General features: G+C 42.9%; 1 protein-coding gene across 7 annotated transcripts in view; it reads right to left on the bottom strand.

The window, feature by feature from the left end:
- The window catches only part of MID1 (midline 1), a 590235-nt gene that overhangs the window by 204463 nt on the left and 362245 nt on the right, over window positions 1-23527 (bottom strand). The window contains exon 1 of one of the 7 annotated variants that reach the window (XM_035725707.1): window positions 1556-1582. The exons of 5 other annotated variants lie outside the window; for them this stretch is intronic. The gene's annotated coding sequence lies outside the window, so the exon portion shown is untranslated. Of the gene's footprint in view, window positions 1-530; window positions 651-1555; window positions 1583-23527 lie in introns of those variants that run through there. One more of the 7 variants, XM_027609033.1, reaches the window with a different exon arrangement.

The raw sequence follows: 23527 nt of genomic DNA, 5'->3' as shown, positions 1-23527 counted from the left end.
TCCTCTTATGTCACCCTGTCTGGAACTTAACTTTGGGGACTACTTAGTTTACTAGCAGTGGCTTGGATCTGCGCAGCGCTAGTTACAAAAGAGGTGAAACATGCATTCTCATGGGAAACGGACAATTTGGAATTTTCCAGAGAGGACTGATTTTCTCCCCCCTCCCCCATGCAGTCGTACCTCCAAATTAATCAGATTTAGAGATAAACCCTTTAAAAATATAATTATCCCATAAATAGGTGCATTCCCACACGGAGTACAGTTTCCGCGGGTGCATATGCTTGGTTGAAGTCAGTTGCTCAAAAGTGATGTTAATCAAGTTTGGGAAAAGTAAAATTATGCTATGGCTACCAGCCCTTTGTGCAGGGGAAACAGCGCCTTTCTCATACGCTAGGCAGAGACAATGCAGGATGTCCCCAGAATCGCCAACCACTTTCCCTTCCTTCCAACACGGGCACTTTAATAAACCAATAATAGTAGCATCTCAGAACAGTAGGAAAAAAAAAAAAAAACAAACCACAGAGCCTTACCAGTTTCTCCTAAGGTGGCCGAAGGAAAACAGCCCCCCAGCTGCTCTAGGCCAGGGACCTGGGTTTCTTAGAGTCACTTCAGTGAGGGGACCAAGAAAGCTGAAGTCTGCCTTCCCTCTGGTTGGTTTCTCCCCGAGCAACCTCTCCTGGGATTTTTCTCACAAAGCACTCTCCTATTCTCTAATCCCCTCACAAGGAAAACCGGCACACACACCAAATGATTTCTGCAGAAGCGCCTCTCCTGGGGAGCAGGAGGCGAGGGGGGGGGGGCAGGAGGGTGTTTGCTGGCATTAATCCCTGCGAGGCGAATCCTCGGAGAGGCATCTGGCCCTCTGCGCTCCTCGCTCCTCGGGCGACAGGACACACGGTACCAAACCCCAAACCCGGCAGTAGCACGGCTCCCTGGCAAGGCGTGGAGAGGAGCATTCTGAGCTCTCTGTACCCCCCCGCCCCCCAGACGCCAGGCGGTATCTCCCAGGGATGGGAAAGGTGGCTCAGCCACAAACTTCCTCTGAGTTCCCTAGCTCTCTTTACACTCCCTCCCAGAACAGAACGATTTCAAACAAGTTGTCCGGAAATCCGCTCGAAACTGCCCAGGTTCACCCAGCACTTTGCGCCGTGACAATTTAGAGCAGCTGTTTGTTTTTAATTTGCCCCCCAAACGGAAGATAAACTGAAACGTGACGAAAAGGCAGATTCTGAAATATGAAAGCGTGGATCTGCATGCTCTATCTAAGATCCCGAGGATGACAGCCTACAAAAATTCGTTTTTTCACGATCATGTCTTAAAAACAGTACGGAAAAGTCCATTGCTAAGTCGTAAGGCAGGACCCTTTTTCAGATTTACAGTTTACCTTCTCTTCCCAGAGCACAGGCTTTGCCCTTGTATTTCACGACGATAGTCACACCTTACAAATCCACATCTCCTTCCCACCGAAGACACATACCTTATATATATTTCAGAGAGGCTATCATCAAGCGGGAATGCGCCCCTCTCCCCTCAAGATTTAAAAAAGAAGGCTTACCTTTTCTTTCTATTACATCATTTAAACCCCGGGCACGAATAAATCCAAGAGGAGACAAGCAGATAGCACAGTTGTACATTCTGCAATGAGGGCTGTTTGCCTCGGAGTCATTATTTCTAAGGAGACGCGGCTGGGCTTGTGTCTCTGTTCGGCAGCATGCCATTTGGGCCTTTGAAACAAAACGAATCGGCTTCACACCACCAGCTCTACCACATTCTAACACTTCAGAATGCCCAAACTGGGGCAGGCCGCCTCTTTCCGTAGTGACCCTGCACAGAATCAGAGGTGACGGTTTGATGGATGAGTTTCCCAAGAGACAATGCAATCCGTGACATCACGGTGCTGTGTGCACCCCCTACCCCAGGCCTCCATCCGGCCTTTCCTCTCTCGAAAGAAAACTGCCTCGGCTTGGTGACGATGCCTTCTCCATAGCAAACACGAACCTGGGGCGCATGGCAAATGCGGTAACTTCTCTGTCCTTAACTTCAGTTTACTGACTCTGCTTTGCTGGGGTAGTGGACGCAGGACAAGGTGCGAATCTACTGGGTAGAGAAGCCAGGCAAAACCAAACAAAAGCGCAGAACTCTCGAGATTCTGAGTTTATCACCTGACAGCAAAATAGTAACCGACAAATGGGACATTTGGCTTGTTTTATTTGTTTCGCTATTAAACGCTCGCACGATGATACTAATATCTTTCTGTTACACGCGATTTAAGAGATTTTGCATTAAAATTGGATGTAAGCAACCACAAAGGTTTTAAGTGTCTGTATACTTTCAGACTTAACTGGAACTTGTTTGATATCACATTTTGCTTGACTATAAAAGATTTTACTTCTCTGCATTATCAACTAATATATAGCTCTTGAATTAACCTTGGCCGTTTTGCTCTATTCTAGGTCTTAGTTATTCTCTGTACTAGTACGCGTCACCTGTCTTAACATTTAAAATAATACTTGGCAAATCCATTCACACTTTGAATACAAACTTACTTGCAGATAAGAGCTCTCATGTCTTTAGGACTCACATCATCGCCTTTGTCCTTTTCACCCATTTAAATTTTTTAGATGTTTAGCACAAGGAGAGTTAAAAACTCAGAAGAGGGGCACCTGAGTGGCTCCGTCGGTTGGGCGTCTGCCTTCAGCTCAGGTCATGATCCCAGGGTCCTGGGATCCAGCCCTGTATTGGGCTCCCTGCTGAGTGGGGAGCCTGCTTCTCCCTCTCCAGCTCCCTCTGCTTGTGCTCACTCTCTCTCTCTGTCAAATAAATAAATAAAATCTTAAAAAAACCCCAGAAGATATCTATACGTACATCCACAGCTACATCTTCTTTTTTAAGATTTTATTTTAACTAATCTCTACAGCCAACGTAGGGTGCGAACTTACAACCCCCAGATCAAGAGTCACACAGTCCACCGACTGAGCCAGCCAGGCGCCCACCCCTCCATCTACATTTCACATGTAACATCCACATCTGTCTATCTGTCTATCATCCATCCATCACATCTGTCTGTCTGTCTGTCTGTCTGTCATATCCATCCATCCATCCATCCTTCACATCTGTCTGTCTGTCTGTCTGTCTATCATATCCATCCATCCATCCATCCATCACATCTGTCTGTCTGTCTGTCTGTCTGTCATATCCATCCATCCATCCATCCTTCACATCTGTCTGTCTGTCTGTCTGTCTGTCTATCATATCCATCCATCCATCCATCCATCACATCTGTCTGTCTGTCTGTCTGTCTGTCTATCATATCCATCCATCCATCCATCCATCACATCTGTCTGTCTGTCTGTCTATCATATCCATCCATCCATCCATCCTTCACATCTGTCTGTCTGTCTATCATCCATCCATCACATCTGTCTATCATCCATCCATCACATCTGTCTGTCTGTCTGTCTGTCTGTCTGTCATATCCATCCATCCATCCATCCTTCACATCTGTCTATCTGTCTATCATCCATCCATCACATCTGTCTGTCTGTCTGTCTGTCTGTCTGTCATATCCATCCATCCATCCATCCTTCACATCTGTCTGTCTGTCTGTCTGTCTGTCATATCCATCCATCCATCCATCCTTCACATCTGTCTGTCTGTCTGTCTCTCATTTATATCTACATCTGTATCACCTATATCCATATATATCTATCTAGTGGTGAATGATCAGTAAATTTATCTACATAAAAATAAAAGGAAAACTTTTGCATGGCAAAAAACAGCATAAGCCAAGTCAAAAGAAATGATGAACTGGGACAGAGGGCCAATCTCCTTCATGTTTAACAAGTGCCTAAACTTTGAAAAGAGAAAAACCTACCACCCAAAAGAAAAATGGGCAGTGGTTATGAAACACAGGAGATTTATAATTGGTCCTGAAATGTATGGAAAGGTGTTCTTTTTCACTTGCAGCAAAAAAAAAAAAAAAAATGCAAATTATAAGCTATACCAAGATACCATCTCTTGCCTGATGGAGTAGCCTAAATCCCAAGATTGGCTCCATACACCATTGGTGAGGCTCTGGGGAAACAGGTAGTCTCATAGGTCGCGGGCAGGAGTACACAATACTGCCACGAACATGGAGGGAATTTGGCAGGAAGTAGTAAATTGACAGATGCATGTACCCTTCCATCCGGCAGTACCACTTCTAGGTATCTATCCCACAGAATCACCAATATAAGCACAAACTGTCACACATTCAAGCAAAATCACGGAAACTACACACATGCCCAGCAGTCGACTGAGTAATCTGCAGCAGATCTACGTAGTAAAGTACTACGCAAGGGCAGAAAGGAACATCCGGCCTCTAAGCACTCATCTGGATGAATGCGCAGGTAATCAAAACAGAGTGTGGAAGGGGGAATGGGCTGAGAGCCGTGAGGAAAGAGCAGCAGGAGGACTAGAAGTCTCTATATGCATGTGTCTGTATTTGCAAAAGGAAGTCTGGAAGACTAAACAAGAATCTAATAAAAATAGGGTGGTTTTTTTTTTTAGGGAGAGGGAGTGAATGGAGTGGAAAGGGAAGAAGTGGACATGAGACTCTTCTGTGTTTACTCATTCTTTCATGTGAGGGGTCAGCAAACCAAGGCCTGATGACCAAGAGGATCCTCTGCTTGTTTTTGTCAATAAAGTTTTACGAAGACACAGCCACGCCCATTCATTGCACACTATCCATGGCTGCTTGGGAGCTACAGTGGCACAGGTGAGTTGTACTGAGGAGTGAACCGCATGGCCTACAGAGCCAAAAATGTTTACTATCTGGCCCTTTACAGAAAACAGTTGCTGACCCCTACTCTGTGTGATGAGTTTTAGCATAATGCAAGAGGTAGTCTTTAGAAGATGGGGTAGAGATGTCCCTGGTTTCTACTTTAAAGATGGTTAAGTTGAGATCAGAGTACTTGTGTTCAAGTCCTAGCTGTCTCTGTCTGGTTATTTAACTTCCCTGGACTTGCTCTCATCGTCTACAGAGTAACGACTTCTTGGCTTTGTTATGAAGATTAAATAAAGCAAGGAAAACAAATATGGAAGCACCTTGTAAACTCTAAACTACAATCCCAACCTAAGATATTATTATTACTATTAATATTGGAAGGTGACAGGTAATGCACACACATACGTAATTAGTAAGAACATTTAATATCAGAATAGCTTCGACCCTAAAAATTTGCAGAACTTAACATTAAAACATTGCCTTTAAACTCTTCTCCACTTAACATTTTCAGGCTATAATTATATCAGCTCTGGTCACATGGTAACTCTCAGCTCTCGTCTGTTCTCCACAACCAGTCAAGCCATTGTGGCTGGTCATCTGACAATACTGACTCGGAGGTAAAACCCTACTCAAGGACTTCACACTGCAGTAGAATTATTCGGTCTTCAGAAAGCTCTAGGAATTTCTATACTTGAAGGTATCTTTCAGTTCTTGCAATTGAAATTCATCTAATAAAGGTTATCTTACTATGAAGTGTGGTATATTAAGTGACTAAGTGGGTCTGGGATCCATCTGGGGATTATATGTACAAATACATAATCAGACTCAAGAGACTCTCACCCTCAAAATTCATGTTTGCATAATCACTTTTTCTTCTTAATTCAAATATTTGAATGTATTACCTTTAACTTAAAAGCCAGAACTTCTTTTTGATAGAAATATCAGTGGTTTTTCCTATACTCACTGAACTTTCCTTTTCAGCTCTCAAATTTCTAGCGATTGATTTTGCCAAAGTATTTTAAATTTAACTATTTCTAAACCATACATATCCGTGAGCCTCTAAACTACATTAAGGTGAATTGCTCCAAACTTGCATCAGAATCTCTGAGGGGTGCCTGGGTGGCTCAGTCGGTTAAGCCTCCGCCTTCGGCTCAGGTCATGATCCCAGGGTCCTGGGATTGAGGCCCGCATCGGGCTCTCTGCTCAGTGGGGAGTCTGCTTCTCCCTCTACCCCTCCCCCCTGCTCTCTCTCTCTCTCTCTCTCGGATAAATAAATAAAATCTTTTTTTTTAAAGTAACTTTTTTAAAATTTATTTATTTGACAGAGAGAGACAGAGCAAGGGAGGGAACACGAGCAGGGGGAGTGGGAGAGGGAGAAGCAGGCTTCCCACAGAGCAGGGAGCCCCTGATGCGGGGCTCGATCCCAGGACCCTGGGATCATGACCTGAGCCAAAGGCAGATGCTTAACAACTGAGCCACCCAGGCGCCCCTAAATAAATAAAATCTTAAAAACAAATCCTTTAAAATATGCAGATCATTTGACCTGCATTTCTACTTTTGGGAAATAATATTTATATTGAGGAAATAATGCTATGCATACCATCCTGTACACACACACACACACACACACACACACACACACACACACACACACACACTACGTTTATATTAGGAAAGCAACAACAACAACATCAAAACACTAGTAACAACAGAAAGGTCTAAAAGTTAGGCATCGGCTGCCGAAGTTGCAGTATGGTCATTCAAAGAAATACTGCTATTCCTGGCATCCACTGCTGTGCAACAAACCACCTGGAAATTTACTGACTTAAAGCAAGCCACGTGCATTTTTCTCACAAATCTGTGATTTTGGAAGGGCTCGGTGGGGACAGCCGCTTCTCTTCTTTTTGGCATCGGCTGCCACGGCTTGGATGCTGGAGTCATCTGAAGAACTCACCACATGGTTGGCAGTTGATGCTGGCTGTCGCCTGAGACCTTGGCTGGGGTTGTTGGCTGGAACTCCTACACACAACCTCTCTTTTGTGGGATGGGCTTCCTCAAAATGTGGTGGCTGGCTTCCCAGGGTGAGTGTCCCAAGAGAGGGCTAGGCAGAAGCCATGTCACCTTTTATGATCTCTCTTGGAAGTCATATGGCCTCACTTCTGGTGGATCGAGGCAGTCATAGAACTTCACCCAGGTTCAGGGTAAGGGGACAGAGATCCTACGTCTTGGTGGGGCACGACAAGGTTCGGGGGGGTGGGTGTGAATAAAAAGATTGCTGTCACTATTTTGGGAAGTACAATCTTTCTTAATTATGCAGCCATTGGAAGGATATAGCAAATCTAAATTTACTGACATGAAAGGACATTCCAATGACAGTGAATGCTGAGTTGACAGGATAGCAAATATGATGCCATCCAGTAGAAATAACACTGGCACATAATAGACACTCAATAAATATTTGTTGAATAAATTTTTGTACAGAAATGAAAAATGTCTTATGTTTGTGTCTATATTGCAAATAGTCTAAGAGAAACTACCAAAATGTGAACATTGGTTATATTTCTGTGATGGGATTGTATTTCCACTTTTTTGAGATGGTGGGTTTATAATATTCTTATAATGAATGCTCACAGAAAATTAAAAGGTATTTCAAAATGAACCTCAGAGGACAATAATCTGAGTTGTCACACAGGTTGACCTAATTCTTTTTTTTAGACAATTGAAAGCTAATTAGAATGCTCCTTGGCAAAGCACGTTTTCCTTTTTCTGCTTGTTAGAAGAATTTATTGTTTAGCTATCTATAAGCATTTAATTGATATAAAGTATTTATAGGTATTCAAGGGATATAAAAGGTATTTAAGGGATATAAAAATAAAAACTTTCTTTCTTGTTTATGATAACAAAAGAGCACCAGCAACATAAAACATATTTTTAAAAAATAAGATATCTCATTAAAATAGATATAATTTGTCTCCACATTAGTCCTGGGTGAACATAATAATAGGTTCACATTTCGTTTTTTATTTTTTAAAAGATTTCATTTATTTTGGGGCGCCTGCGTGGCTCAGTCGGTTGGGCGTCTGCCTTCAGCTCAGGTCATGATCCCAGGGTCCTGGGATCGAACCCCGCATTGGGGGGGGGGTCCCTGCTCAGCGGGGAGCCTGCCTCTCCCTCTGCCCGCACCCCCCTCCCCCCTCCCGACTCATGCTCTCTCTCTCTCTCTCTCAAATAATTTAAATAACAATTTATTTTAATAAATTCACATTTTACTCACTGAAATAATGGGAGATAGTTCAATGGGGGCCAGGATATCAGAAAAGAAAAGTTGCAGTGTGTATGTAATGTGTTATGTTACACTATCACTACCTTTTTCCCATTCATATTTTTTAAAATATGTGAAAATACAATTTGTTTTTGGAAGGAAAATTGCCAACCTCTCGTATAACAAATACTTTGAAAGCACTGTTTAAGCAAGATGTCAGGAATGATAGATACATGGGCAAATTTGAACGTAGAACTTCCGCTTGCAGTAAGAGAGCAATAGTCGGGGTGTCAGGCTTTGGACAAAGCTGGAGGAAACAAACGATCCTGATATAATGAGACTCATTGGTGTGACACTAGAAGGAGAATATGGTTTTAACCAAACTCATAAACTGGTTTAACGGTAATCAGCTTTAGTAAGATTTGTCATGCTTGTATTCAACTGTAGTCATTTCCTTTGACTTGATCCCAACTGAAATCTCGAATACTTTCTGCTAGAGCCCTTACTTCACCCCTTGAAAGGTCACCCCTCCTAAAAGAAGACATGGATGAACTCAGCCCCAATTCTCTAGAAACAAGAAGAGTTCCATTGTCAACTCTTAATGACAAAATCATTAACACCCTGAGTAAACACAGTTCTTCTTTCTGGAAGCTAGGGTCTCCCGTCCTCCTCTTGGGAATGGAATCATTGTTCACTTGCATCATGTGCACGTACACTTTATTCATCTGGAGTTAATCATTCAATTGTAAATTTAATCTCTCTCGAGCAGGTACTCTATGATGGGACATGTGCTGTAGGAATGTTGAACAGCAAGGTCCAGCCTTCCTGGAAGGCCAGAACATTCTCTGCAAAAGAGTAAGTGCACTTCATCTTTCTAAAAAGCTTTTTCTTTTTTTTTTTTTTTTCCAGTTTGTGAGTTAGTTGCTTTAAGTAATAAATGTTCACTGTAGAAAATTTGGATAGTATGTTAACTAACTAGAATTTAAATAAGAACTTGAAACATAAAAAAAGAAAATTTGGATATTAAAAAATAAAACTAAGAAATCACCTGTAATTCAAAAGCAAAGTGCTACCCACTGTTAACAGTTTGTTAGCCATATTGACAGATAGGTAGGTAGGTAAGTAGGTAAGCAGACAGATAGATGGGTAGAAATATAGAGATAACATTCAACTACTTGAGTTTACACTGGATATGTATATATTTTTACATCATGTCTTTTTAGAAGTGTCATTATTTTTAATCTTTAACGACTTCATTGAGATATAACTTACATATCATAAAATGTATCCATTTTAAATGACTTTTAGTAAATTTACCAAGTTCTGCAACCACTACCAAAAGTCAGTTTGAGAACATTTCCATCAGCCAAACAAGACTCCTGTGATTGTTCGCAGTTTATTCCTGTTCTTATCCTCAGGCCCGGGCAACTCCTTCCTGTTTCTACAGATTTGTCTTTTCTGGACACCTGGTATCAGTGGAATCATATACACATGGTCTTTCGTGTGTGGCTTCTTTTACTAAATGAACTGTTTTTGAGCATCATCCATGTAGTGACATGGATCGTCACTCCATTGGTTTTTATTGCTGATCACGTGTAGCTCTTTATCAAACCTAGCATAAAAACACTCAGGTTTAACCATCTCTATGGGGTCTCTTGTGCCATGGAAAATTCATTTTAAATATATGCGATTCTCTTGTTAATCTTTTGTTACAAAGAGGCCCCGGCCACTAACGAACATAGAAAGGTAGAAGAAAAACATCTCTTTCCTCTCTTCCAAGCGTATTTATATTTGGTTGATACTTATCAAGTGACTATGATGTGCCAATCCGCTGTCCCAGATGATGAGTTCCCTTTAACGTACGGGAAATGCAGCACTGCCCCTGCTTTCCAGGGGTTATAGTCTATTTGGGAAGAAAAAACACTCAACTTGAGGGAATAACAAAGTGAGCGAGAACTCTGGACTAGGAGTAGCATTACAGCATGGGGTAGCAAAATCTAACTTCTTCTACGTTTTTGTGAGAACCCACTTGGAACTCCAGAGTTGGTGAAAAGATTATTATTATTTTTTAAAGATTTTACTTATTTATTTGAGAGAGAGATGGAGAGAGCACAAGGGGAGGAGCAGAAGGAGGGACAAGCCGACTTCATGCTGAGTGTGGAGCCCCACGTAGGGCTCCGTCCCGCAACCCTGAGATCATGACCTGAGCTGACTCCGAGAGCCAGATGCCCAACCTACTGAGCCACCCAGGCGCCCTGGTAACAAGGTTATTTCAAGCTGAAGACATTTGAGATTCAGCAGATGCAGAAGGAAGTCTTCTCGGAGCTTTCCATATCTGACTAAAAGCAGAAACTTCTGGGCAGTGAGGACTGCCATAAATTCCCTCTTCAGAATGGCTTCTACTCCTAGGAGAGAGACCAAGAGTAAACCTACCAGAAATCCCCTCTCTGGGGCAGTTTCCTGGTCACAGAGAAGACGGAAGGACTATTGGTACCCGCACAAGCAAGCATGATTATAAACATTTTTTTCTCTCTCCTTTGTTCTCCTAAAAGCCCATTTGGCTTTCCTAAAGAAACCCTCCATAGAAGTCTTTTCTCCCCGCTCCGTTTCCCCTAAGTGAGGTATGTAAACCCCAAATTCTAACCACCCCCGTGGATGACTCATCCCCAAGCCCTGCCCTGTGTCCGTGCATCACACAAGTCAACAAACTCCGCCTGTTCTCTTGCTAATCTGCCTTTTGTCAGTTTAAATGTGCAGGCTCCCAATTCCTAAACCAAAGAGGGTAGAGGAAAGGCTTTTCCTTCCCGAACAGCTTCCCCCACCCCCCCAAGGATCAACTTCTGTGAAGAATAAATAGGAATGAACCAGATGGTAGGGTGGGAGGGATGGTGGAGAGTGTTCCAGGCAGAGAGTCCCGTACAAAGACCAAGAAATAAGAGAGAACAACACTTGGGGTGACGGAGTTGAAAGCTCACCAAGCCTGGAATGTGAGTGTATCAGAGAAATGGGCAGGCGCGCTAGGCTGTGCTGTCCAACATGAAAGCTACCAGCCCCGTGTGACTACCGATCACTTGAAATGTAGCCAGTCTGACTGAGATGTGCTGAACATAGATGGAAAAATACACACCAGTGTTCAAAAACTGAGTATGCAAAAAGAACGTAAAATATCTCATTAATACTTTTAAAAATATCGATTAGATGTTGAAATGATAATAACTTGGATTTGGGGTTAAATAAAACATATCCTTGTAATCCATTTTATTTATTTATTCATTTTTAAATTAATTAATAACTTCTAAATTTTGCTACCTGAAAATTCTTATTTACGTATGTGTCTGGCGTTGTATTTCTATTGGTCAGGGCTGCCCTAGACCAGGGAGGGCCTGGCAAGCTAGGGTAGGATTTGTTTGTAGGACAGTGACATATCCAAAAATCACACCGACTGTGAGCGGTGGCCTGGCAACAATTTCACCCAAGTACATCCTGGCTAATAGTTGCGTTGCCTGGAACAAACAGAAGGCTGAGCTCTGACCCTCATCAACCCAAGCGGGGTTTTTTTTTGGTGAAAATGGGTTTTGAGAAGTCATTAACTAGAACAATTCTCACCTACCTTTACTTTCTTATTTGTTTACCACAGCTCCGTCCATTTCAAGAAACCGAGGGTGCAGGGACACCCCCGGGGTTCCCAATACCATTTATCCTATTTGTAAAAGAATTGGGAGGTTGGAGATTCCATCTCCTTCAGAAATCTACCAGGTGGTTTTGCTTTTCAGTTACAAAAATCTGCTACTTCCTCCAAGAAATAGAAACAATGGATTAACTGGGCTCCTCTCAGCGGGAGAAAATGCTGACTTTGTTCTACAAGGGACACCACTGCGGGCTCTTAATGGCTCTTTACTGATCCTTCCAAGGATCAACAATCAAAGGACTGGATCCCAGACTGCCTCAGGGGACGTTCCCTAAACTCAAATTACGAGTCCAAACAAAACCAAAGGAAACACTAGGAGAAACCAAAAGAAGCTCGGAGCGCGGCAATTGGGGAATGAGAACAGTCTCTCTATAGCGGGAGCTTTCCGAAATACTGAGACGAGTGAGATGATTTATACAGGACTGCCTGTGTCCACTCATCACTGATGACTTTTTTTTCCCCCATAAAAAATCCACTTTGAGTCTAATAAAAAAAGAAAAGCTCAAATATCTTTACTGATGATTCAGTGTATTTGCTGAACAACACAGAAGACTCTTATGAATTGATTGAAGGTTTCGGTCTCTTTCTAAATATCTGGCACAGTGTCTGCGGGTGTCCTGGGGTGGTGGTTTGTTTTTGGAGCCGTGGTTGGGAGGCAGGGGGTGGATGCCCACTGACCTGTGGTGCGTGGTGATGGAAAGCAGGTTTTCTCCATCATGGCGCTATTGACCTTTGCGGCTGGATCATTCTCTGTTGCGGGGGCGGTCTCGTGCGTTATAAAATGTGCAGCACCATCCTTGGACTCTACTCATCAGATGCCACCAGCAGCACCCACATCCCAGTCGTAATAACCAAAAAATGTCTCCAGACTTTGCTACATGTCCCCTGGAAGGCAGAATTGCCTTCCTCCTCCTCCTCCTCTGGAGAAGCACTGATGTAATCCCTTAAAAATACAGCATTTATAGAAACATAGACTTCAAAGTATCGATGTGGGCTTTCCCGGTGGTTTCTCACTCCTAAGTGCTATGATGCATACGTTGGATATGTATCTTTCTAAAATCTTTCTAACGAGTTGGACAGCGATGGAGAGAACACATTTTCCGCTGAGCCATGACCCTCTCAGGCAGGCTGAGGTCCCAGCCTGTTTGGAAGGCCATTTACTGGGGAAGCTCCGGTCCCGCGTTGACATTCTGATGTGGTGAGTCCAGCCCCCATCCTCTGCCACCATCCAAAACAAACAGAGAAATGAAAGGGTCTCACAACACTGATTTGTGTTCACCCTCGAATGAAATAAAATGTAAACAATGATCCATCTTTAGTTTTTCGAAAGCAGATCCCACTTAAATGCACAGCTTATGTCTTGACAAGCGCACAGTTCTGGGCAGAGTATATGCATTTAATAGTAAGGTACACTGAATGTATCGGAGTGTGCTATTTTCAATGTTGAACTGAATGTAATTCAGAAAGGGTATTGGGGTGCCATTCAAAGGCGAGGGGGTCGACATCCTCAGTGTCCCCAGTTTCCAGTTCTACGGTCATATACCCATTAAAGGGGACCCGAAGGTGCTACCCCCCCCAAATACGCCCCTTTGGCATAAAGATTATTTTGAGCTGAAGGCAATTGAGAAAGAGCAGACACAGAAAAAGCTCTCTGCCCTCCTCTATCTGCCTAAAAGCAGGGCATACATTCCCCTGTAGGAAGGGGCTCCCCTCCCTCCACTTTCCCGTATTCGGAGGAGGAGACAACTGTTATCACTGGAGACAGCACTGACTGAAATCTGCATAAACAAGTTTTACTGAAATAAGCCTCATCCTCCATTAGTTTCCCCCATATATCTGCCTTCTCACAATTACTGCCCCTAGAAGCCTGAAACCCTTCTCCGTTGTCCCGTCACTTCTCCACAAATTTACAGCCTCTTTTTAAAAACAAGATTTTATTTATTTATTTTAGAGAGAGAGAGTGCACACATGGGGGGGGGTGGGGCAGAGGGAGAGGGAGAAGGAGAGAAGCAGACCCCCCGCTGAGCGGGAAGCCCTAGAAGGAACTGATCCCAGGACCTTGAGATCATGACCTGAGCCAAAATCAAGAGTCAGACACTTAACCAACTGAGCCACCCGGGCACCCCAATTTATAGCCTTTTGCTAAACTAGTGTATTAAGCCTCCAGGTCTGATAGCCTCTTTGGGGTTTTCACTTCATTTCTGTGAGGCGCCCCCCATATGCCTATTAAATATTTTCTTCTTTTTTCTTTTTTAAGATTTTGTTTATTTGTTTGACACAGAGAGACACAGCGAGAGAGGGAACACAAGCAGGGGGAGTGGGGGATGGAGAAGCAGGCTTCCCGTGGAGCGGGGAGCCTGATGCGGGGCGCCTGATGCGGGGCTCGATCCCAGGACCCTGGCATCATGACCTAAGCCGAAGGCAGACCCTTAACCGACTGAGCCACTCAGGTGCCCCTTTTTATAATTTTTTTAACGATTTTATTTATTTATTTGACAGGGAGAGACACAGCGAGAGACGGAACACAAGCAGGGGGAGTGGGGGAGGGAGAAGCAGGCTTCCTGTGGAGCAGGGAGCCTGATGCGGGGCTCGATCCCAGGACCCTGGGATCATGACCTGAGCCGAAGGCAGATGCTCAACGACTGAGCCACCCAGGCACCCCTCCCATGTGCAGATTAAATAAACCTTTTTCTTCTGTTAATCTGTCTTTTTTCCTTTTATTTTGCAGGGCCCCAGTCACTGAACCTAAGAGGGTAGAGTGACTGACTCCACGTTGGCACCAGGAAGAGGCCTCCCACGTGGACGTGAAACGGACCAAGCAGACAGGTCACGCTGCTATTGTGCAAATATGCAGGACTGCGATCTCCTGTCGAGAAACAACTTCACCAACGCTTTCATTCCACCCGCCGGCCTCGCCCGTTTTAACCATCACTAAATAACGAAATTCCTGGGCAGCCCTCCCCCTCGCCCGCTACAAAGAGCTGCCCTTTTGACACGCAGCTCCATTGCAAACTGAAGGCTGAAGCTTGGAGCTTTGCCCCCGTGACTTAAACTTGGGAGACTCACATTGGACCTGTCGTTTGTTTTCTGTAGCCCTGTTTTGATAGGTGTGGCTGGTCTTTCCCCAGAGCAGTTACCTTGTCCCTTCCTCCCGAAGAATTATGGTGTACTTCTTGGCAGTGCCACACTCGGTCTGTGTGAGGCAAAAGAAATTTCTGGACATCACAGAGTCTGTAAGTCCAGTGACCACAAATATACCCTTTGACTGTGTTAAAGAACTGCCAGGATCCTTCCACCTCACATCAGGCAGTTTCTAGAGAGAAACTTGCATGCAGATAAGGTAAAGTGGCTAGCTCGGTACTTGAATCAAATTTTACTGTGATGCAGTTGAAAGGTAAATTTATCCTAGGATGTAGCGAAGAGTGTTATAATGTTCCTTATGCTTAACATATTTTATATCTCATGGACTGTGGGAAATATGAGTATAGGAAATGGGGTGAAAAGAAATTTTTAACGAGTTCTTTACATTTAGGAAAGTGGGATTTTTTAAATAACAGCTTAAGGGAGGCAGCTTTGAGCTCTCTTAAGGAAAGAACTGGATTTGCCTTGGATGGATAGAATTAAAAGAGAATCAATATTTTTGACGAAACGATTAGAGAAAGAAAGAAAAAAAAAAAAACCAACAACCCAGGTCACTGTTACTCTGTGATAATGTGAGGTCTACATGTGCAACGGTTATGTTCTTTTCCACCACCAGTGGGAAAAATGAATTTGTAGACTTTAGCATTATTTTTGTAATGCCATCTACAAACAAATTGCTTTGAAATGATGAAGACAAAAAATCACTTCTTTAGACAACGGAAGAGTGGCTTGCAAGCCTGAACACAAACCTTTGAGAATGCAGGGCTGGAAACTTTTTTTTTTTTTTAAACATAAAATTCAGAACAGGCAGACCATTAAGCTGGAAAAAGAAATTAATATAACCTCGCAGGCAAGAAGAAAAGCAAATACTCTAAAGCAGCCGCTGTTGATGCAAGCAAAGGTTAGAGCAACAAGGCTACTTTCTAACAAAGTGTGAATCCCATTAGTGCCGAAGTGTTATCCCTCCTTAGGCCTTCCATCTCGGCCAGAACACAGTTAGGATTTTACTTCCATCTGCATCTCAAGGCTGGTAAATAGGACCCATGGAGACGTGCAAAAATGGTGAAGCCATTCAAAAGGCATCTTCGCCCGTTGCCCGTCACGTTAAGACGTTGACATACACACAATAGGCAGTGGCCCAAGTCTGCCCAAACACCCCTTTAGCATGCTTAGGTGGACAAAATAGGGAGCTGGCCTCCCCCAGTTTCCCAGCTTCCCCTGCAGCCCCATTGTCTCTTCCCGAGTACACAATGATGCCATTTCACGACTGGTACATTAGAAATGGAGCACTTGGAAAAGTTTTTGTGGGGAGTTCAGAATTTAAACTGTTCCATTTAAAGAAGAAGAAGGGGAAAGTGGAGGAGATGTGGCAGCAGCTGAAAAAGGAAAACATCTGGAAGTTATCAGTGACTTACTTATTCGTGTGCCCAATACCCAAGTGATGGACTAACTTTAACACCGTAGTCCAATGGAGGCTGATTGTTCATTACAGCAGTTCATCTGCAAGGGTCTGTAATCCAAATCCTTGCGATTTGTTTTTTTCTGTACCAAGATCTGCCCAGTATGTCTCCTAGGCCGGATTGTGTCATTGAGCAGAAGCGAATCAGATCACAGAATGAAGTTACCTATTCCCATAAAGAAAAATCCAGTGTAGGAAAAGTTCATACCCTTGCAAAGATTTTCAACATGGTTGCAATCAAGTCATTTTCCAATTGTATAAGTAAATAACATTGACCACGTGAAATATTCTGCCAGAAGTACATAGTTGCTGTGATTTCTTTCTAAAGGTGTAAAGCTAAGTGCTCAAATTTGCAATTATTGAACTTGGGTTTCAGCACTGAATGTGTGCAGTGAACGTGTAGGATAATTATACCACTATGTGTTTAACACAAAGAGCATTTCTATCTCAGGGTAAAACTTTCTGATTCCCAACTGCACAAAGCTGCACCAACTTGTCAAGAATGAGGAAATAAAAAAAATCCACTGGAAATAATATTTGGTTGTTCACATTAGCATTGAAGACGACTGTGGTTCAGAAATTTCCCCTTTTTTTAATTACAGCAAGTAAACTATTTTGCCAACTCTCTTTGGGCAGCTCAATTTTCATCCTAGCTGACTGCCTGAAAATGAAGCTGTCAAGAATCCTAAGTTGAAATTGTTTTTCTGAAAAGAATGTTTATTATGGTATGTCTCCAAAAATCGTGGAGAATCTGTTCAGAAAGAGACATCTTCTTCAAACCATGTTCAATGCATAGTTTTACTATTTAAAGTGAAGAAGAGCCATATGAAAAGTTCTTTGAACTGATTTAAATCATATGTGCACCGAGAATTATTTTCGTTATCTTGCTTCTTTGTCTTTAAGTATACATTGTTTTCAGAATCCATGACTAAGCTGAATAAATACCATTGTGTTTTTCTGAAGGCAAACTCAAGTTTGCACCAATACAAATTCTTTCCCAACATTTATTTAACCACTAGGAAAGTTTGTCGATAGTTATAAAAAATTCTATTGGACAGTTTATTCATCTAGTGGGTTTTTTTTTTTCAGTAAACTCTACCCTCAACATGGGGCTCAAACTCACGACCCCAACATCAAGACTCATATATATGCTCTACCAACTCAGCCAGCCAGTCACCCCTAATGGACAGTTTACTCTTTTCTGCAATTAATGAATGTTAGGGACTGAATGTTTTTGCCTCCCCCAAATTCATTTCATATATTGAAGCCCTAATCCCTAAAATGACTATATTTGGAGATAGGGCCTTTATGAAAGTCATTAAGTTTGAATGACGTCGTAGGGCAGGGGGCTGACCCAAAAGGGTTAGTGTCCTTATAAGAAGAGACAACGGAAAGCTCTCTCTCCCTCTCTCTCTCCATATGCAAGCACTGAGGAAAAGCCTTGTAAGGCCACATTGGGAAGGTAGAAGTCTGCAAGTGAGGATGAAAGCCTTCACCAGAAACCAGACTGGCTGGCACCTCAACCTCGATCTTGGATTTCCTAGCTTCCAGAACTGTGAGAAAGTAAATTTCTGTTGTTTAAGTCACGCAGTCTGTGCTATTTTGTTATGGCAGCCCAAGCTGACTAATACGATGAACATCACAAAACTTAGTAGTACAGATATATTTTTGCTGGAAACATCACTACAGCAGGATTCCTGGAGCAAGCACAAAGTATACTGGGATTCAGGAAGAAAAAGTAACCAAAAAGCACATCATCAGCACCTTTAGCCTTTAAGTATTATCACTATTTCTGGCTGAAATGGTACAGTTTGCAATATCCACACAACTAAATGTGATATTTAGCCACCACTATATGGGCTCACTAAGCAACAGCAAAATGTAAGGATGTAGTCATAAGTTCATTATATCTAGAGTCCGTTTTTTTAGCCCTCAGAGGCAATGTTTAATACGTCTTTTTTGCAACACAAAATAAAGATGATGGACAATTCACAAAATAAAATAAGATGTGGCCTAAGAATTTTAGAGGTGCTTTGAATACTCTCTTCCAATACAGTTTTCTCATTTTTAAAAATAAGACCAAAATGTGGAAACAACCTAAATGTCCATCAACTTGTGAAGAGATAAATAAAATGTGGTCTAGCCATGCAATGGAATATTATTCAGTAATAAACAGGAACAGACTACTGATATATACAACATGATCAATGTCGAAAACATTATTTTAGGTGAAAGAAGCCAGCTACAAAGGACCATATATTGTATGATTCCATTGACAGGAAATGTCCACAAAAGGCAAATTCACAGAAACAGAAAGTAGACTAGCGGTTGCCAGGGGCTGAGGGCGGGAACAGGGAGGAACTGCTGGGGAGGAAATGGGGTGTGTGTGGTTTTTTGTGTTTTTTTTGTTTTGTTTTGTTTTGTTTTTTTTAGAGAGGGAGCGGGGCAGAGGAAGAGGGAGAGAGAATCTTAAGCAGGCTTCACTCCCAGCATAGAGCCCGACACGGGGCTCGATCTCATGACCCTAAGATCATGACCTGAGCTGAAATCAAGAGTTGGACTCTCAACCGACTGAGCCACGCAGGCGCCCCAAATGGGATCTTTATGGGTGATGGAAATGTTCTAAAATTGGATTGTGATGAGGCTTGCATAACTCTGTAAATTTCCTAAACTCACCGAATTGTACACCTGAAATGAGGCAATTTTATGGTATGTAAATTATATCTCAATAAAGCTGTTTTGTAAAAAATGAAGACAAAGGGGCTTTGAAATGCTGAGAAACACACCCATGGTGCCCCATTTAGCCTTGATGAAAACCCAAGCCAAACTTTGGTTAGGTTTGGTAGCATCATGAGGTCAAAACCTCAGAAGGCTCAGATATTCATTCAGGTTTGTCAAAACTTGAGACAGATTTGGACCTGGTCTACTAACATGTGTTTTTTATCTTTCCACTTTTCAACTGGAAACTGAGTAAAGGGGAAAAAATACAGTAGGTGGTTTCTCTAAATTTGCCTTTGAGTTTTCACCGAGGAACTCTGGCCTATATAAGATCAATTTTTTTTTTCTAAATTACGGTAAATATTTTCTTTTACATATGGCAAATTGGGATGAAAGTGTTCCGTTAGATTACTGATAGAGATAGATGACCATTTTTACAAATAACGTACTGTACATTCTTTCAAGGTTCCAAGCCTCTGAATAGTTTGTGGAGTGCCTAGGGTTTTCAAATAACCATTATCCCTAGCATGAAAACCGATGCCACTTGTGTTTCTTTCTCTTGAAATAACACCAAATAGCTCATAGTGTGCTCTGACCTCCTTCCAGAATGTACGCACACGTACGCGTGCACACGCACACATGCTCATACGCACACACTGCGCCTCACACTGACTTTTACCTTTAAACCTGGGCTCACCCTTCTGCCTTGAAAAATTTAACCACCTCCACCCCACCTCACGTTCCTCCTTCTTTCTGGGGGAACCCTGCCCTTTCAGACTCAGGTATGATATTGTCTTCTCTGGAACTCCTGCTCTGCTTTCCCACCAACAACTTCACTTTTCTTCCTCTTGGCACATTGAGCACCCCACCTCTGGGAACGTCTCTTTCCAGCTGCACTACTCACATTAAACTCTGATTACATATGGGGCTGTCTCTGCCTCTAGATTGGGAAGCACATATGTTCACATATATTCATGTATGTATCCTTAGGGCCCAGGGCAGAGTTTAACACACAGGGTAGGAAGGAACAAAAGAGAAAAAAAAAAAAAAAAGGAAAGGGAATGGTAGGGAAAGGAAGGGAAGGGAAGGAAGGGGGGGTGGGTGGGGGGAAAGGGAAGAGGGAAGGACAGATAGTTAAGAATGTGTAAATAGTTAGTGGTGATTGCTATCTTCGGAATTCCCTTCATTAGAGCACTTAATTTGTGTTTGCACAGTTTAGCTCACTAAGCAGAAAATAAGAGAATATCGGGACGCTGCGACCTTTCTAGGTCAACCTTTTCTCCTACCATGGCCCTGATGAGCCTCAAACCACTGTTGCCTTTCACCTTGAAACCATTTCTCCTGTCACTGAAGGGAAGGGACTAATGACTCTGAGGGAGAGCGCCATCAGAGGGGATCTATGTCCCCAAAGATTCTGCCTGTCTGCTTACCCTGAAAACGCTTCAGAATCTTCCCAACTTCTGCAACAAAAGAACTCTGAAGTTTGGGGCAGGGAGAGAGATGTCTGGGTACTGGAGGCTATGGGGGTGGCAGGGAAAGGGAACTTTGGATTCTGTAGGGACATCCTGATTTTAGCCCAATTTCCCTTGCTCCTAAGGGACAACCTGGTCAGTGGGGTGGAGAGTCCTGACCAGCATTTTAAATGCTGGTCTACCATTACCACTAAAATCTCTCTATTTTAGTGGTAATGGTAGTGGTAATGGTAATGGTAATGGTAACAGAGAATGCCTGCTAGGGATTACGTAAAGGTTTCACATATCTGACATCATTGGATCACCCAGAATAAATACAATTTTTGGTACAATTTGTTCTCATTTTATTTTTTTTTATTTTTTTTTAAGATTTTATTTATTTGTTTGAGAGAGAGAGAGAGAATGAGAGATAGAAAGCACGAGAGGGAAGAGGGTCAGAGGGAGAAGCAGACTCCCTGCTGAGCAGGGAGCCCGATGCGGGACTCGATCCCGGGACTCCAGGATCATGACCTGAGCCGAAGGCAGTCGCTTAACCAACTGAGCCACCCAGGCGCCCTGTTCTCATTTTAAAGATGAAGACATAGATTCCTGTAGGAGCTGCAACCTGCCCAAGGTAATAGATAGACAGATATAACAGTAATAGATAGATAATAATAGCAAGTGATACACAGAACCCCTTTCCCCACACACCTGCTCCCTTTCCCACTTTCCTTCAGATCTTCTCCATTGTCTCCTTTCTGTGAGGCCTTCCCCGACCTCCTTATATAAAATTGCAGTCTCCTCCAAACTCCTTTCTTTTAAAAATTTTTCTTCATTGCACTTACCACCGTATTTATTTATTTATTTATTTATTTATTATTTAATTTGAGAGACAGAGAGAGAGAGAGAGCGCATGAGCAGGGTGGAGGGGCAGAGGGAGAGGGAGAAGCAGGTTCTCTGCCAGGCAAGGACCCCAGGGTCATGACCTGAGCCAAAGGCAGATGCTTCACCAACTGAGCCAGCCACGGGTTCCACACTGACCACCTTCTAATCACTACAGAGCACATACATTTATTTTCTTTTATTGTCTACCCATCAACATTCCCCTCCTCAAGATATAAATTCCAGGAGGGCAGTCATTTTCTTTCTCTTTCTCTGTTGAGGGCTCTACTCCTGGCACGCAGACGGGTGCCTGGCATACAGAAAATTCTCATCAATATCTGTTGAATAAATAAAGGATTCCACAAGGACTCTGTTGCCTGGGTCTGTGACTTCTCAACTATATTTTCAAAAGATATTACACCATTTCATATTCCACTTGTTAATTATATTCTACTTTCTGGCTTCTCACCAGTTTCAATTGTTAAATTTCAGTGTCCTACAAAGTTCACTAAAGCCAATAGTGCCTTTGGAATATTAAATTTGCAGAAAATAGCATAAAATAATTGTTAAAGCTTGATATCATGTTAAATGTTATATATGCGTGTATGCCATCAAATCCGGAGTTTCCCTTCTCTGAGAGTTAGAAATGTGATATACTTAATGTAACTAAAATAAACACTCCTCTATACATGTGATTACATATTAGGAACTATCGACACTGAAAAGCGATGTGCTTGTTTAGCTATAATTATCTCTCTATTTTATTTTTATTTTTTAAAAATATTTTATTTATTTGACAAAGAAAGAGAGAGAGCACAAGCAGGGGGAGCAGCAGGCAGAGGGAGAGGGAGAAGCAGGCTTCCCGCGGAGCAGGGAGCCCGACGCGGGGCTCGATCCCAGGACCCTGGGATCATGACCTGAGCCGAAGGCAGACGCTTAACGACTGAGCCACCCAGGCGCCTATCTCTCTATTTTAGGCACAATGATTGGGCACCCTCCGTGGCTGGACAGGCTATAAGTAAAGGGACCTCTGAAGAGTAGAAATAGTTGCTTCACAACTTTTGCCAAATGTGTCAGCTTTGAAAGTGTGATTCCTTAGGATGACTCCCATTGAGAATGTCACGAGACCAGGAAAATTGGCCATCAGAAAGCCTGTGAGATGTCCTGTATAAAGCTACCTGTGTAACTTTGTTCTAGTGTTTCCTTAACTTATGTCACCACGGGCCCGCTGCGCATGGACATCTGGAATAACTCACTTTGAGAAAGCTGGCTAAAAGCAATTACTTAAAATTCCTTTATTACGTCCTACACCAAGTAACCCAACCATCCTCACGTTTGAGGGAACAAGGCTTAAAATAAGATAAGCTTTGCTCACAATGACTTCTTCTTTCCCTTTGGTGCCTTCAAAGTAGTTCCTTTTTTGGGGCCCCTGGCGGGCTCAGGCGGTACAATGGGTGACTCTTGACCTCAGGGTTGTGAGTTCGAGCCCCACAGTGGGTGTAGAGGTTACTTAAAAATAAAATCTTAAAAAAAAAGTTCCTTTTTCTTTTGAAATCCATACATAAAGGCTAAATGCCAGTTTTATTTCATCTCTAAAGTCTGAAGAACAGCAATGAGATTTATCCTACTATAAATCACTAAAACAAATCTATTGCCAAAACATCTTTTTTTTTTTTTTTAAGATTTTATTTATTTATTTGTCAGAGAGAGAGAGGAGAGAAAGAACGTGGCAGGCAGAGGGAGAAGCAGGCTTCCCGCTGAGCAGGGAGCCTGATGCGGGGCTCGATCCCAGGACCCTGGGATCATGACCTCAGCCGAAGGCAGACGCCTAACGACTGAGCCACCCAGGCGCCCCTTAAATATGTTTTGAAGAGCTGTTATAATATATCATTTTTGTTGATAGACTAGTTTCACCAAAAGCACATGGTGCTAGTTTCACAGGAAAAGAAGACGTAAATGGACTTCTTTAAAACCAGGGCCTAGGGCGCCTGGGGGGCTCAGTCGTTAGGCGTCGGCCTCCGGCTCAGGTCATGATCTCAGGGTCCGGGGATCGGGCCCCGCGTCGGGCTCCCTGCTCAGTAGGAAGCCCGCTTCTCCCTCTCCCGCTCCCCCTGCTTGTGTTCCCTCTCTCGCTGTCTCTCTCTCTGTGTAAAATAAATAA

Source organism: Zalophus californianus, chromosome X (genome assembly GCF_009762305.2).
Source record: "Zalophus californianus isolate mZalCal1 chromosome X, mZalCal1.pri.v2, whole genome shotgun sequence".
Taxonomy (NCBI): Eukaryota; Metazoa; Chordata; class Mammalia; order Carnivora; family Otariidae; genus Zalophus; species Zalophus californianus.
The sequence above is the reverse complement of the archived record's forward strand: the minus strand, read 5'-3'. Positions and strand labels throughout refer to the sequence as shown.